We start from the raw sequence: 14,354 nt of genomic DNA, 5'->3' as shown, positions 1-14,354 counted from the left end.
ATTTTCTCAAAGGAAATTTACAGCTGACTTTCAAACAGATTGATTGATTTATACCTGATTTCTCAGGGAGACAAAAGTACACTGCACCATGTCTTTGGCATGAAGACCTGGGACATTTGAGAAAAGGTGGGCCAAATTGATTTGCTCAAATATAGAAAGGTAGGAAGGCAAAGCCAACTCAGAACCTTCACCAAATGTAAGAGGCACTACAGGCTCTAAAGCCAGAGTTTTGGTTGGCATTGGTGTGTGTAGAGGGAGGCTAAGGAAGGGGATATTTGTATTCTGAATGGAGTGGGAGCCAAATGTGGTGGGAACAGAGAATAACACAGAAAGTTAAGGTGTGAGAGTTTGTTTTTGGAGCTGGATGGGAGCTCACAGAGGTTTCCTAGTGAGATCTGAGCTTGCTTTACCAGCAGGGCTGCATAAAAGGATGATTTGACCACAGGCCTAGGTACCAGGTGTTTGGAAGGTTCTACACTTGGTTGTATCTGGCAAGGGGGAGGTCTTTTGCCTCTCCTCTTGGCATTTTTATAAAAAGTCCTTTTAAATATAGTTCTGACTGGTGGATAAGGATCCAGGCCCTCCCGAGGCTATCCTGTGTTTCTATCTGTCTCTCTCCCCTCTATATTTCTATCAAAATCTCTCATCCCTTACTCAAGAGTACCCTGGGGAAAAAAGTGGGGGTGAGTCTCCCACAGAGATGGTCTAGTTAGCAATAGTAGTAGGAACTTACTGGAGGCATATAACTTAGAGGAAATGGAGCAGGGGAGAGATTCACAACTTGATTCTTGAAGAGACTAAGACTCTAGTGAAATCAAGGGCAAGAAAGACTAGATTACATGAGTTACATTCATTCACTTGAAGGAGGAGAGGTGTAACAGGGGAATGAGAGCTGACAGTGGGTTGAGACTTGTGGAGAAGCCAGGTCTCAGAGAAAGATGAATGAGGATTGTGGTGCGCACAGCACAATCCTGGTCTGCGTTTATACGGTCTGCCAAAGGACAAGTAGATAGCATTTCAGCTTCCACTTGCCCCTTCAGTTTGGAGTCCTTAGCCAGGGCTCTGTGTCTGAACTTTAAGGTCACCAGAGCTCCACCAAAAGGGACTGAATTTTTCTTGAATGACACAAAATGATCTACGATAAGAAGTCTGACCCTGGGATTGGGAGACAGAGTTGGCCTTTCAGTCTCACTTATTAACTGCCAAACACAGCTACAATTCTGTAAAACCATGTAAGGGGCCTCAAAAGTTATAATCAAGAACTGTGTAGCTGGAAACCCCTGTAACTAGATAGCACTTCTCAAATTCTTGTTTACAGTAGGCTTTCCCCTGACATAGGAGTCATTCAGATACTTATGTCCAATAGCACTTGCTTCCTGAAGCATTGTACTTGAAATAACCCATTTGTCTCTGCAGCTCAGCTTCTGGGCAGTCAGCCTAAAGTAAAGCCAGCAAGCAGAATCATAAGGGTCATGCATATTTCCATAGCATCAGTATGATGTAATACACACAGCAGATTGGCTTAGCTCTAAACCTGGTGATAGGCAACTTGGAACTGTTGGGGAATAATAAACACACACTGTGGATGCACTTAACAGCTTTATACATTTTAAAATCTGTGGTCACATTTTGAGTCCTACCACTGAATGGCAATAACACAGAGGATGGAAGAACAAATTCAAGAGGAAGACTCACACTCAGATTCCTATACATTCAATCACACTTTCATATTGAAATAACCACACACATACACAAATATAATAATGAATTCACTTATATATAAACACACATACTCACAGGCTTGCACAAGTCATTCCATACTGATTTTCAGACAAATATGTTCATAGTAGTTTAAATATATGAACATGTACATATCAAGACATGTATACTCACATGCTTATTTTCTTTATGCAAGATATTCACTCAATATATTTGAATTTTAACATACACAAAAAATTGTAATTATGTGAAATAACCCATACAAATACACAACTCATTTATTCACACACACAAAACACTCAAGACACTCATGCACACATGAAGGTATAACATGCTTATAGAAACATATTTGCAAATTAAGTCACATAAATATACACATTCATATATACCTTTACTTCACTTAAAATTCCTCATCACACAAACATGAGCTGTATACATTTTTGAAAGTATTTTTATTTTATGTGTATGAGGAGGTTTTTTTTTGCATATATGTCTGTGTACCACATCCATGCAGTGCTTATGGAGGCCAGAAGGGGACATTGAAACCCCTGGAACTGGAATTGCATGTGATTGTGGGCTACCATGTCAGTGCTGGAAATTTAACCCAGGTCGTCTGCAAGGACAATGAGTGTTTTTAACCACTGACCCAACTCTCCAACTTTGATCTTGTTTATGTATCAACACATAGAGATATACTTAGAATACATACACAGGCCAGAGATGAACATGTTCACATATTCACCCATACAACTATGCTTATGAATTAATTCACAGATATACATATCACATAAAAAATATGAATGCTCATATATTTTTCTTTTTCTTTTTTTTTTTTGGTTTTTCGAGACAGGGTTTCTCTGTGTAGCTTTGCGCCTTTCCTGGGACTCACTTGGTAGACCAGGCTGGCCTCGAACTCACAGAGATCCGCCTGGCTCTGCCTCCCGAGTGCTGGGATTAAAGGCGTGCGCCACCACTGCCCGGCTCATATATTTTTCTTTATACATGCTTATGCTCACAGAAAACTAATCATAATATGTAAACATACTAAACATTAATATACAAAGACACGTGAAAAACATTCACAGAATAATTTATGTATGAAACTTTTTATATATTCACAAGTTTTTATGTTCATAACTACAATTAGAATTTTTTAGACACAGAACAATGATCATTCACTCAGAAGCATGAACATGACTGCATATTAACACAAGTAGGGTGATTTACTCCCATAATTATTTATCTATAAACAAATTCACATCATTTCTTTGCTTATTCCTTTCCACTTGCAAACAAACACAGACATCTTTTGGCTGCTATTTTCATACAAATGCACATATATTTTCATATGTGAATAAAAAATTATGCTCACATACTCACAAACACACACATATTGTGTGCTTACATGATTATGTTTACATTCAGTTATTTATATATTTGCACATTAATTAGCTTACACATTTATTCATAAATAAGCACATCCTAGCATCAGTGCAGATGATTAGGAACTGGCTCACATATGCACACACACTGGCTCAAACATGCTCACATATTAAGAATACACAAAACATGTTAGTGTATACTCATACACAAGTTAATACCCAAACATATGCTTATCTATTCACTCATATACATGAATGTGCAAATCCACACAATCACACAACTATGTGCAGTCATACTGAAACAGACCCACTTATTTACTTATTTACATGGACATTGGCATATTGAAGATACAAAAGGGACTTCTGCAAACTGACTATGTTGTTTTCTTTTTCACAGCAAGCTGGAACCCATTAGTGCAAAAGCCAGCTAGCACCAAACTCAAATTTTACACACTCAGTTGTTTTAAATATATTCAAAATAAGCAGATTGTTGGCCACCAAGTGCCTTCCTGATTTGCATTCCTCACAAAACTGCACCCAACAGCTGTTACCCATAGATAAGTTAAAGCCTATAGTTATAAAAGACCCCAATTACACTGCTGTTCTTCTGTATTCCTTGACCTAGAAACTTCCCATCCTGCTGCCAAATACCATCATTGAGATAGATATATAGGTCCACTCGCTGATTTCCCAATCCTCTGGGAATTCTCGGACTTTTTATTTTCTGGAAGGTCTTTGATTATGTGGGATATTCACCTCATGTAAACCTGTCAAAGTGTCATCTAGGGAAATCTCCTTGTGTGCTATATCCACCTTGGAGGTCCTATCTTTTGGCTCAATCAGCCCTAAATCCCTTGAAGCCAGCACACGTGGTGATGAGAACAGGAGAGAATATGGGTGTTAATCAGGAAATTAACCAGGCAACAGAACAATCAATTGACACATTTCTCATAGGCAGTGTTCTATGGTTGGGAATCAAACTTTGGAATGCTTCCAGGTCAGTCACAGCATCACTCCTCTGTGCTAGCAACTTTGTATTTGTTATGGCCTCCTCCTGTGCCCCATTAGCCTAATGAGGCAGCAGCACTGGCATTTTTGTGAACTCACACTGGTGCAACTGATTCGAAGTCTGAAGCATGGAGCTTCATGAGAATGTCAGCCTACCCTGTAGGCCCAAATAGAGAAAGGACAGGGCTGTAAACCTCTGAACTGAGAGTAAATTATTCCCGATTCCCTGGATATTTGTGTTATTTGTAGATAAGAAGATGTTTTTTTTTTCCTCCTAGTTATTTCTGTGAGATGTAAATAAGCCAACGAGGCAGTTATTTTTTTTTGGGTCAAGACTTCTCTCTTAATCATAATTTGGAGAGATATTTGTGTAAATGGTTGGCATCACCCTGTTGCTGTCTAATTGGGATTTGCTGTGACAAGAAGGTGCCATTCTAATTCATCCTTCAAAGTGTCTCCATACCCAAATCCTTGGGCTGAGCCTGTGACGAGATAAAAGAATGTTTATATTCTTGTCCCTCTCAGTCTTCTGAATTCAGTTGTTATCCTACTGAACAGGGGCTCTAAACCATAAGCCTGGGCTTTGCTCAGTGTGGTATGTAAGTAAAGTGTTGCCAGATAAGATGCTGGGATCCAAGAGCCTGAGGGTGTTCGACAGAGGAAAGGACTCTGGTGCCCTTCACAAGCAAGGACAGTAAAATACCACTACGGTACTGATAAGGACAATTTGCTTTCCACTTTCTTGGACCACTTAGAGTAGTAAACAGAACATGCAAAAGTGAACGGCCAAGAATGTGAGGCCACACCTTGACTGCATATGTTTTCTTTCTTTCCCTGCGACCCAGTCTGTCCTTACGGCTGCCCTAGCTCTAGTCCCTGCTGAACTTACTGGCTTACCAGCTATATAGAATGTACCTGTTGGGGTTGCCAGCTCCACCTAACAGGACCTAAAACTGGATAATGCACTGCTACTATATAGTGTGGAAAGTGATAGCATTTCTAAAAGATTCCACACAATAGGGAAAGTAGGAGTGCGAGGACTTGGACACTAGTCTACAGATATAGAAACTTGTTGATATGAATTTTTATGGCTAAGCAGGGTTTACATCCTATATTAGGCCTTCTAACAGCCCTCAGGAGATGGACAATGGAGAATGTTAGCTTCCCATCATCTGGGATCTTGGGATGGGCTTATAAGGCAACAGATGGTATGCAGCATGGTAAGTTGGCAAGAATGGAGGAAGCTGAATTGAGCTCTGAGCCTACCCAGTTGTTTCTCAGGGGCTTCCTAACAACTATAATCCCTTCTTACTGGCAGTGATGGCTAATGCTAAAACAATTCAAGAAATCACAGTGCCATGGATTTAATAGATTTGTGGAAGACCAATCAAATCAAGGGTTTCTCGTTAATTCTATGAACATGGCCTACAACCATAAATGCATTCTTCATCTCTAATATTTATTGGCCCTATATACTGGGTCACACACTTTTCAGTGGGTACCCTAGCAACAAGAGGCACTTGCCCACTAGTTCTCAACATTCTTAATGCTGTGACCCTTTAATACAGTTCCTCATGTTGTGGTGACCCCTCAACCATAAAGTTATTTCATTGCTACTTCATAACTGTAATTTTGCTACTGTTAGGTATCGTTGTATAAATATCTGATATGCAACTCCAAAGGGGTTGTGACCCACAGATTGAGAACCACTGCAGACCAACTAATCTGGACAGATATTAATTTGACTATCCCTGTAATATCGCAGCAACAACCAGTTCTGAAACTCCAAGATTTACTTCCTAGATCCTCTGGACCAAACAGACAAGTTAACAGTCTTACCCACATATTTCGGTGTAAGCAAGCCCCAGATTCAGCCAGATGACACTTTTTCTAGGGAACCAACCCCTGGAGACATATTAGGCACTTATTACAACTGAAGCCCTTACCATGAAAGAAACAATTGCCCTGTAGACTGATATTCCTATTATACCATAAGTCATAGAAAAATATTCCCATTCAATTAGATTACCAGCAGAATCCTCCTCATTAAAATGGAAACGTTATCTACTGGATTGAAGTAAACTCACCCTTAATTGTCTGTCTGAGACACTGGCTTCTTTCTACTCTATGCATAGTCCATAGCTAAAGGGAGACCATTGCTTTTCTTTTTCAGTGTTGCAAAAGGCAGAACCTTTTTATGAAGAATCTGGCCAGTTCAGCACAATACCAGAATACATGGTACCACATAGCCAACTACAGCAACAGTTCCAGGGAATCCAATACTGTCTTCTGACCTCTGTGGACACTGTACACGTAGGGTATACATACACACTTGCAGGGAACACTCATACAAATACAATAAAAATAAATCTATAAATAATGAAAACAAGAATGTAGTGACAAATTAATTTCAGTTGTTAGCTTGTATGCCTAGCAAGCCTTTTCACACCATCATGTTTATTTACTCATTTACTCATACGAGCATGAACATGCTTTCTAAGTTATAGAGCAGATAGACTTTTCCACTTGGGCCTATCCTCGCCCCACTAACACACACAAAAGTTCCTATGACCACCAAACAGCATATTTGCATTCTATTAGTTGCTTTTCTCAGGGCTGTGACACAGCAATTTCGGGAGGGGAAGCTGTATTTTGGCTCAGTTTGAGGATACACTAACTCACTGCACAGATGGTTTGGTGGCGGGTACATGAGGGATCTGGTCACATTGCACATGCAGTCAGGAGCAGAGAGTGATCAAGGCTGGCGCTCAGCTCTCATTTTCTCTTTTATTCTGTTTGGCACCTCATCCCATGGAATAATGCTTTCCATATTTAGCATGTCTTCCCATCTCAATTCACCTAACCTAGAAACTCTCTTATAGGTCTGTCCAGCGGTTTGTCTGCTAGGTGAATCTAGATTCTGTCAAGCTTAAAATCAGTATTAACTAGTACACACATGATTATTGTACGTAACTATAATTACACAACTCTCACAAACCACTCACACACTCATACATATTATACTCAGTAAGTATGTAGATGCTATATATATATATATATTTATGAATATGCTCCCAACTTCGCTCACATATAAGACAAACCGGCATTCTTGTAAACACACTTAAACACTTGCTCACAAATTCCCTGACTTTCACATTTCCCCACCACAGAATTCCATTCATCTCTCATAATTTTTAGGTATAATCCAGTTAGGAAATTTCCATTTGTCATTCACATATGTTTGCCTTTTTCTCTAGGATAAAACCATATACCATGGTGGCTATATATGCCTGTCATCCAGGCACTCGGGGGTGTTAGCAGGATTATTTTAAGTTTAAGGCCAGCCTGTTTTTTGCAGCAAGACCTCATCTCAAAACATAACACCAATCATATACCATTATTAAGCCAGGTTTCATGGTGTATGCCTGTCATCACAGTATGTGGAAGGACGAAGCAGGAAGACCATAAATTTGAGCTAAGTCTGGGCTATATAGTGAGTTCAAGGCAACCCTAGGTAGGGAGACACTACCTTAAAAAATATCAAAACACAGGAACATATACCATTGTTTATATGTGAATGCTTTGCATGAAGAAATTGCACTTTTTAGGTCTTTTAACTTGATTTTTATTTGCATTTTAAAACTGTGTTAGGGGCTGGGGCGGCCCCAAGCTTTCCTTTTCCGGTGGCAGCGCTACAGTGAGGAGTTTGTGTTCATACTCGCAGCAATATGGTCCAAGGGTCCGCTGAGGTCGGTTCAAGTCTTCGGACACAAGAAGACCACCACAGCCATGGTGCACTGCAAACGGGGAAATGGGGTCATCAAGGTGAACAGATATCCCCTGGAGATGATTGAGCCTGCAGTACAAGTTTTTGGAGTCCGTTCTGCTACTGAGTAAGGAGCGATTTGCTGGTGTGGATATCCGGGTCCGTGTAAAGGGTGGTGGTCATGTGACCCAAATTTATGCTATCCTACAGTCCATCTCCGAAGCCCGGACCCTGCTTGTAGCCAATCAGCGTCGATCCGCGTCCCTGTCAATCCTGCTTGTAGAGGATCAGCTTCGCTGTGAATCCTGCTTACAGCCGATCTACGTCGCTGTGAATCCCGCTTGTAGCTGATCGCGTCCCTGTCAATCCTGCTTGTAGCCAATCCAAATCACTGTGAATCCAAAATTTCGGAGGTCCTGGTGCCCGTGCTTGATACAGAAATCCTACCGATAAGCCCATCTCAAGGATCAGGGTTTACCTTTGTAATAAACATCCTAGGGGTAATGTTTTAAAAAAATCTGTTAGTATATTTAAATCTACATAGTACTTCCCATTGATTAAGTAATATATCTTTGTTGTGATAGGCTATTTTTTTAGTCTTTCACACAGTGCCTTTCTTATATCCATTTTTGTTGATACAATAAATTATAGTGAGATGATTTACTATTGGGGCATGAGGAACTTCTTATCCTTATATAAAATACAGGGCTATCAACAGTTCCAGGAAGGCATGTGCTGTTCATTCCCTTGGATATTAGTAATCATGGAAGCCTAACTTTTATATGTTTATATTTTCAGTTTCAAATAACTATTTGTAGTGGGAATTCATTCCACCAATTAGCTTTAAGGTATAAGTCTTAGGGCGTGGTTTCTGATCTGCTTACCTGGTGGCTTAAAAGGAGAGAAAGCGAGTCGCGCCTCTCCTTCCTCGTCCTTATCCTCCTCTACTTCCTGGTTGTCCCCCATCTGCGTCCTCCCTGTCATTGTTGTCCCTGTCCCGGTAGTCCCTGTCCTCATAGTCCGCATCGTTCTTGTTCTCCTCCTCCTCCTCCTCCTCCTCCTCCTCCTCCCCCTCCTCCTCCTCCTCCTCCCCCTCCTCCTCCTCCTCCTCCCCCTCCTCCTCCTCCCCCTCCTCCTCCTCCCCTCCTCCCCCTCCTCATGGATTCAGACGGTTGGATCTATTCCTTCCTGGGCAGGACGGACCGCGGCTGTTCACTTGGTTCTGAATTGGTGAGTGTATCTTTTCTTTTATTACCTTAATAAATCCTTGTTACCCCCTTAAACAGACTCATAATAACTAGTTAAGCAATATCATCTGTAAAATGATCTAATCTAAATTAGAAATGACCTTTATGAAGAAATACATACTAGTGAAACAGGATAAAACACACTAGAGATACAAATTCATTACCAGTCCTGAAAGCATTTTAAAAAGTGAGTTGGGGGCAGGAGAGATGGCTTAGCAGTTAAGAGCACATACTGCTCTTGCAGAGGAGCCAGTTTAAATGGCCAGCACCTACATCATGGCTCTCAACCAAACCATCCGTAACTCCAGTCCCAGGACATCTGATGGCCACTTCTGAGCCCCACAGTCACTAAGCAGGCATGTGGTGCACAAACATATATGCAGATAAATCACTCATACATATGAAAATAAATAAATTTCTTTGAAGTATGTGGAAAAAAAATAATACTAAAATTCTCCTGAAATACACAAGCACAGTAATAGGAACATTTGGCTTGTCAAAAGTTATTTCATAAAATGTCTTTATGAATGAGTTTCCAGCCCATTTTATGAGATGTAGTTTTGCTGAAGCTGTAAAATGATGAAGTCCACAGATGTAGGAAGACCAAAAAAAAAATAGCTATGAATTATAAGTAGAAGCCAAGGATCATCAGGCATAATGACATAATTCTGTCTTCCAGGCTATTTTGGAGGCTGGGGCAGGAGGGATCATAAGTTTAAGAGCTGTCTGGTCTTCAGCCTGAGCTCAAGGCCAACCTTGCCAACATATCAAAACTCTGCATCAAAACAAAAAGTGTAGGCTAAGGATGTAGCTCAGTGGTACGGCATTTATGTGGCAAGTGTATGGCTCTTCATTTAATCAGAAAAGCAAAAATAGCAAGCCTTGCTAAATTTCCCCAGCTTATTACCACTGGCACATGTCTGATCCTTCTTCTACATTACTGTCCACTCTTGACAAATGCAAGCACAAAAATATACAAGTTTCACTGATGCTTTGAGGCTTAATTTCTGGAGATTCTTGTGCCATATAAAATTTACACTAATTTATATACTTTTATTTTGATAATCTATGTTTTGTTATGGGTGTGTATTTCAGCCGTGAAACTAATGACTGTTGAGAAATCTTTTCTTCCTTAAATACAGCTCCTATGTGTAAAGGGAAATTTGAGGTTATTACAATGTGCCATTGCTTAGCCTCGAGGTATAAGTCTGTAATCTCAGCTAGCCAGAAGGCTGAGACTGGAAGACTGTAAGTTTTAGTTCAGCTGGCTAGAGTGAGTTCCAGGTCAGTGTGGAAACAGTGAGACCCTGATGAACCTCAGTGGTAGAGTACATGCCTGGCATGAATGAGGCCTTAGGTTCAATTTCCTGGACTTAAAAAATTTGCTTTCCCTATGATGCACCTGTCTCATATCAGCAAACCATGCATCTTCTTCCATAGAGGATCACCCACTCTCCACTTCTTTCTTCTACTAACCCTCCTAGACTTCTAGCATGCATTCCTGTTTATAACTCCAACTTCAATGATTCTTTCCTTGGTTTGCACTCAAATATTATTAATATTTACATATATTTTCCTACCCTATGATTTCATATCCTTAACAACTTAATTGATGGACCTGGCCTCCTTGCCTGATAACTTCCTAACACATACTACAAAGCTGCAAATTTATTTCACTTTGCTAATACTGTAAGAATGGAGGATGTGGTTAAGAATCAGCCTGCAGAGATTCCCTTTTACTCATGTGCCTTCTTTTTTTCAATTCTCATAATAAAATATTTAGAGTACTAGTAAAATTTCTGTCCTATTTTCTAAAACCTCCATCATGATGCCAAGTATCAAAGAATCAATTTTATTATAAACACTTTGAGTTTTTTAAAAATCCACTATATGTTTTGACAAATGAAAAAACAGAAAATCATATACCTCACTGCCTGGGAGAAAGAAAACAGTCCCTCCCTTGGGTAGCCAATTCTCAAAGTTAATAGAGGCCCAACCAAAGCATGCCTTTTAATACATAAATTAACCAAGCAATAACTGTCCTTCTCTCTGACACTTACACTCCAGGAGGAAATATTCCTCTGCCTTAGTCATCCCAAAGCCAGGTACCAGATAAATGCATATAGTGTAGCGAATCACAAAACTATTGAAAGTAAACAACCCAGAACTTTTCAAACTTCCTCCCTTGCTTCTTTTATGGAAACTTGAGTCAAATTCTTAACCTAAGAGCTCATTCCTTCCTGTTTTCTGCCTGGTGATAACGTCTTTCATAGGTGGTCTGGCATTGCTTGGCATTGTAACCGGGTCTCCTTTACTAAGGGAGAACTTTTGAAAGATGTATTTTATTTTGATGCTAGAGAAATGTCTCAATGATTAAGATCACTTGGTAAACTCTTCCAGAGGACCCAAGTTCAATTCCTAGCACTCAAGTCCTGTGGCTCACAGGTCCCTGTAATAAAGATTTGCTTTATTTTATGTGAATGAGAGTTTGCATTGCATGTGTGTGTTTGCAGCATGTGTGTGACTTCAGAGGAAAAAGAGGGCATCAGATTTCCTGGAACTAGTTACAAAAGGTTGTGAGATACCACATGATTGCTGGGACACGAACCCTGAACCCAGGTTCTTTGCACAAGCAACGAATATTCTGAGCTATCTTTCCAGCCTCAAGCATAAAAATTAAAAGGGTGACTGCCATTGTTTTTGAATGGCTTTAATATTTTTTATGTGTTTCTCTAACCAGTCTCTTTAAGTTATGCCACTGTCCAGACTTTTGAAGGCCACCATCTCATACTGGTAACAAAAACTGAACATAAACTGACTTTCAAGCCCTGGCTTCAGGAGCATGTTAGGAGGACTCCAAAGGAATCCTCAAATCCAGGCCGGCAACCAAAGCACACCATAACCCACACTGCTATACATATACACACTTGTGGTTTGCAGGCCTGACTCAAACGGATAAGCACATGCCTAATTGTGGGTTTCCCTACTTTTATCCTACCTTTATATAATCCTGGAGCTATTGTCTGAAAAGGGAAGGAAGTTTTCTAGACCACATGTTTTCCTGGTCTGACCAACTACATTTGTTTTACCATCTCTTGAGGTAGCAGTCAGCCAAATCTAGTCTCATGGGATTTTCAGAGTCAGGACTAATACTTTAGTAACAATACACCTCCTGTCTCAAAGTCCTGTGAGCATAATGGAGTAATGCATTAAGTATTTTCCTGAGCCTCTTTTCTTTTTCCCCTTGTGGCCACCACTGACTGATCATCTCTAAAAGAATTACAAACCAAATGTGCTACCAAGGAACATGTGAGAAGATATTAAGACTATGCACAAAGCATTGAGATAAACTTCTATTAATGTACAATGAGGCCTTATATTGTCCTTGCCTATGCCCTGTCCCTTCCCCTTCTCTGAACTTCCACTATAGCCAGCTGTAACTTTCTTTAACCAGATCTTCATTAGGATAATTCTGTTATCAATTTACAATTTTAGTTTAAAATGTTTTATTAGAAAACATTGCTAAGCTATATAAAGTAATTTAGATTCCTACACCACAAATATGGCAGAAGTGTACCAGATACCTTCCCAAATTTAATTCAATTCTATTTTCTTCTCCTTTTCCTCCTCGTCTTCCTCATTGTCGTCCTCCTCCTCCTCTCTCCCTGTCTCTTTCTCTGTTTTTCAAGACAGGGTTTCTCTGTGTAGCCCTAGCTGTCCTGGAACTCTCTCTATAGACCAGGCTGACCTCAAACATCTACCTGCTTCTGCCACCAGAGTACCAGAGTACTGAGATTAAAGGCATGCACCACCGCCTGGCTCTCTCATTCTTTATATGCATCATACTTAATGCTTTTGTTTACTATATATGTATGGTGTGTGTGTGTGTGTGTGTGTGTGTGTGTGTGTGTGTGTGTGTGTGTGTCTGTGTCTGTGTCTGTGTGCCCATTATCAAATTATGGTAAGAGCTTTGGATATTTTAAACAATTTTAAATGTGTTTATAGTGTCTTAAATTTCATGAGCCCATTCATGGATATAAATAAATCTGTCCTAACTAGATGTTGGTGGCTCATGTCTGTAATTCCAGTACTCTGGATGCAGACAAAAAGGTAAAGAAAAAGAATGAGTGTAGTCAGAAGTTTGTCCGGTCCTGCTCGGCCTTTGCAGTCTGGACGAATCTCTCCCACCTACATCCTGCAGCTTCTTGATCCCATATAAACACACAGAGGCTTATATTATTTACAAACTGTATGGCCTGTGGCTAAGAATTCTTGCTAGCTATGTCTTTCATCTTAAGTTAACCCATTTCTATTAATCTATGTATTGCCACATGGCTGTAGCATTGCCAGTCTGCTAGCATGTTGCTCTTTGGGTAGTAGGCTGATGTCTCCTGTGCCTCTGCCTCTGCCTTTCTTCTTCCTGTCTCTCCTGAATTTTCCCTCCTGGATCCATCCTGCCCTGCCATAGGCCAATTCAGCTTTATTTATCAAGCAATCAGAGCAACACATATTCACAGTGTACAGAAAGACATCCCATAGTACTTCTCCTTTTCTGTCTAATCAAAAAGAAAGATTTTAACATAGTAAAATTATATATAACAAACCAGCTATCAAGCAAGAATTACAGTTACAATATCTATTTTATTTGTATTTGGCAAAATTAAAGAAAATATTCTATCATCTATCCTATATTTGAATCTAAAGTTTCATATCTAATTTATCTTTTTCATAACCAAGAAAAATTATAATTATCTAATCTTCAACTACATCAAAGACTCCAGAAGGGTATAATATTACCTAAGTAAAGAGGAAGTGCATTGTAAGCAACTTCCAAAGTTCTAGAAATGACAGAGACATCTAGCTGCCTGGACAATCATCCAAAGTTCCTCTGCAACATTGGGGCATCTATCTTCAGCTTATAGGTGTAGAGTCTCTCAATCCCTTCTCCCTGTGTCCTGCAGAATGTCTGGCAGTCTTCTTTGCGAAGCAAGAACCTGAAAGACCATCTTGCCTTGTTTTGGCAAAATTCAGTGGTCATTTTCCTATGGGTCCTGTATGTCCAGTTTTGACAATGTATTATCTATAGGCTGTTTCTCTGTAACCGTATAATGCAGTGCTGAGATTGGTTCACCTTTAAATTCCTGTGTCTGGGTCTGAATTTCTCAATGATCTGTTTTAATAAATATTTCTAAAACTTTTATCTTGGCACTTATATTACCAACTTTTTTAATT

General features: G+C 39.8%; 1 pseudogene; it reads left to right on the top strand.

The window, feature by feature from the left end:
- The first annotated feature begins 5,256 nt into the window (after window positions 1-5,256).
- Window positions 5,257-13,331, top strand: LOC114687284 (annotated as a pseudogene).
- Window positions 13,332-14,354: the final 1,023 nt, after the last annotated feature.

Source organism: Peromyscus leucopus, chromosome X, assembly GCF_004664715.2.
Source record: "Peromyscus leucopus breed LL Stock chromosome X, UCI_PerLeu_2.1, whole genome shotgun sequence".
Taxonomy (NCBI): domain Eukaryota; kingdom Metazoa; phylum Chordata; class Mammalia; order Rodentia; family Cricetidae; genus Peromyscus; species Peromyscus leucopus.
The sequence above is the reverse complement of the archived record's forward strand: the minus strand, read 5'-3'. Positions and strand labels throughout refer to the sequence as shown.